This window comes from Octopus bimaculoides, chromosome 9, assembly GCF_001194135.2.
Source record: "Octopus bimaculoides isolate UCB-OBI-ISO-001 chromosome 9, ASM119413v2, whole genome shotgun sequence".
Lineage (NCBI taxonomy): Eukaryota > Metazoa > Mollusca > Cephalopoda > Octopoda > Octopodidae > Octopus > Octopus bimaculoides.
This window is the reverse complement of record NC_068989.1, coordinates 7,106,774-7,109,512: the sequence shown is the minus strand read 5'-3', so window position 1 is coordinate 7,109,512 and position 2,739 is coordinate 7,106,774. Positions and strand designations below refer to the sequence as shown.

General features: G+C 40.9%; 1 protein-coding gene and 1 long non-coding RNA gene across 3 annotated transcripts in view; one reads left to right on the top strand and one right to left on the bottom strand.

The window, feature by feature from the left end:
• The window catches only part of LOC128248691 (uncharacterized), a 143,282-nt gene that overhangs the window by 44,631 nt on the left and 95,912 nt on the right, over positions 1-2,739 (bottom strand). The window contains exon 1 of one of the 2 annotated variants that reach the window (XR_008264851.1): positions 261-774. The exons of the other annotated variant lie outside the window; for it this stretch is intronic. This is a non-coding gene — a long non-coding RNA (uncharacterized LOC128248691). Of the gene's footprint in view, positions 1-260; positions 775-2,739 lie in introns of those variants that run through there. 2 annotated transcript variants of the gene reach the window in all.
• LOC106873983 (putative uncharacterized protein DDB_G0282133) overlaps positions 1-2,739 on the top strand; it is a 60,768-nt gene that overhangs the window by 39,438 nt on the left and 18,591 nt on the right. The gene's annotated exons all lie outside the window — the stretch shown is intronic.

The following is a 2,739-nucleotide window of genomic DNA, read 5'->3' as shown; positions in this document are numbered from 1 at the left end:
ATAGCAGTGAAATAAAGGCCAGGACAGAGGGATAGATAGAAAGATAGGGGAAGACAGATAGATAAATAGATAGAGAGGATGGTGGAGGGAGGAAGTGGAACAAGGAGGGAGGGACAGAAGGGTATAACAGTGAAGTAGAGGCCAGGACAGAGGTATAGATAGAACGATAGAGGAAGACAGATAGATAAATAGATAGAAAGAAAGATAGACAGATAGATAGATAGAAAGATAGAGTCACGTCAGAATAATAGTAGACTTACTTGCAAAAAGGACGTGTGCGTTCAATAATGTAATAATACAAAGAATATATATATATATATATATACATTTATACGACAGGCTTCTTTCAGTTCCCGTCTAACCAAATCCGCTCACAAGGTATTGGTCAGCCGGAGGCTAAAGTAGAAGACACTTGCCCAAGGTGCCACGCAGAGGGACCGAACCCGAAACAGTGTGGTTGGGAAGCAAGCTTCGTAAGACACACTTACGCCCTGTGCCCATGGTTTTATATGTATGTATGTATGGATGGATGGATGGATGGATGGCTGTATGGGGGCATTTAAAAAGGCCTAATGCAGGAGAGAGAGATAGATTAGTCAGCGTTCTTGTTCTTAAAACAGATCTGCTTGATCAGAGCTGGCCTGGTATTAAACAACAACAACAACCAGTACACCACCACCACCACCGAGATGATGTGACTTCCGATTTCTTTCAGTGAGTCTGCTTTCTTATATTTGCGAAGAGTTGCCGATAGAAAATGTATCGCCATTAAGGTTAGACATACTTCGTAATCTTTAGAGGTTATTATTTATAATTTGCGCGCGTGCGTGCGTACACACTCTTAAATGCGGTTAGCTGTGTGTATGTGCATGTATGGCATGCTACGGTTTTAAGTTTGATGAGGGTGGGGGCAACAGGGTGGGGCGTCGCCTATATGTAAGCAAAGCTGACCTGAATCGAGTTTTTAGGTAGAATTAGAACAACTAACTACAAATATCAAGTGAATGAGAGAGAAAAAGAGAAAGAGAGGGGGTGAAGTAAGAGTAGACGAAACAAATGGAAGCCTAGAATGAAAGAGAGAGAGAGAGAGGTTAAGAAAGAAATTTATAAATTAGCAAGACTAGAAAGAGAAACAGAATTATACGAGAACTGACGAAGAGTCGTAGAATATATATACTGCCAAGTTTTAAAACTACTTCTCGAAGAGAGAACTAGTAGCGTGTAAACTGATTATCGTCTGGATGTATGTGCTATTTATGAAAGAATTTAACGAAGATATCAGCACCACTTCGATAAAGTTAAATTAATAATATTTAGAGCGAGAGAAATTTAATATTCCCCTCTTATGTTAGATAGATAGATACATAGAGGGAGAGAGAGAGAAGCCAGCAGCTCTTTTCCTTTTCTGTATCAATCACCAAGTTAACATATTTTATTCTCTATTATACTACGCCCAATCTTATGTTTAAAACTCCGCGCATTCGTTTGCACTGTGTGTGTGTGTGTGTGTGTATACACGGCAGGCTTCTTTCATTTTCCATCTACCATATCCACTTTCTAGGCTTTAGTAAAAGACACTTGTTACGAATGACTCCAAGACAGCATGGTTGGGATGCGAGGTTCTCAACCATACGTTTATATTTGCATCTTTTTAACCGACCTGGCGATCTTACGGTACGACTCCTAGATATCAGCCTTTTTCGTAAAAAGTGTCTTCGGCGATCTTTACCAAACATCGGCCTTTTCCGTAAAAAGTGAAGAGAAAGAGGGAAACGACGTCGTAAAAGCGAAAGCGGTGCAGAGAGCGCGATTTCTGTTGAAGGGTTTAGGGTTAGGGAATTCCGTCCCTAACCGTAATCGTAACCCTAACCCTGACACTAAAACCCTAACACCGTAGTGAAGATCGTGCGGGTGTTACGGAAAAGTCCGATCTTTGTTAAAGATCACCGAAGACACTTTTTACAGAAAAGGCCGATATTTAGGACTCGTATCGAAAGATCGCCCTTTATGCGAGTTCGTGCTCCCCATTCACAACAAAATCAGTTTAGTGTTAAGCTGAAATACTTCCATTTTCCTGCAATCGACTCAACCCGTTCATCGTCCAGGGGTCATTTAGATAAAGTGCCAGTAATATACGGTATCACATTTAATCGATTTGTTTGTGTGTGGCTCTGTACTTAATTAATGAGAAATCATTATCATTAATGTCACTGATCAGCCATGTCCTTGTCACAATTTTAATTCATTGCCGGAACTACTTAACTATGATTGTTGACATTCCGGATAACTACGGACGGGTCCATCAATAGACTTTGTGTCTACATAATTTTCTTATTAAATTCATAGCTTTAAATTTAATTTTTAGACATAGGTGCAGGAGTGGCTGTGTGGTAAGTAGCTTGCTTAACAACCACATGGTTCCGGGTTCATTCCCACTGCGTGTCTTCTACTATAGCCTCGGGCCGACCAAAGCCTTGTGAGTGGATTTGGTAGACGGAAACTGAAAGAAGCCCGTCATATATATGTGTGTGTATATGTTTGTGTGTCTGTGTTTGTCCCAACTTCGCTTGACAAACGATGCTGGTGTGTTTACGTCTCCGTAACTTAGCGGTTCGGCAAAGGAGATCGATAGAATAAGTACTAGGCTTACAAAGAATAAGTCCTGGGGTCGATTTGCTCGACTAAAAGGTGGTGCTCCAGCATGGCCGCAGTCAAATGAATGAAACAAGTAAAAGAATG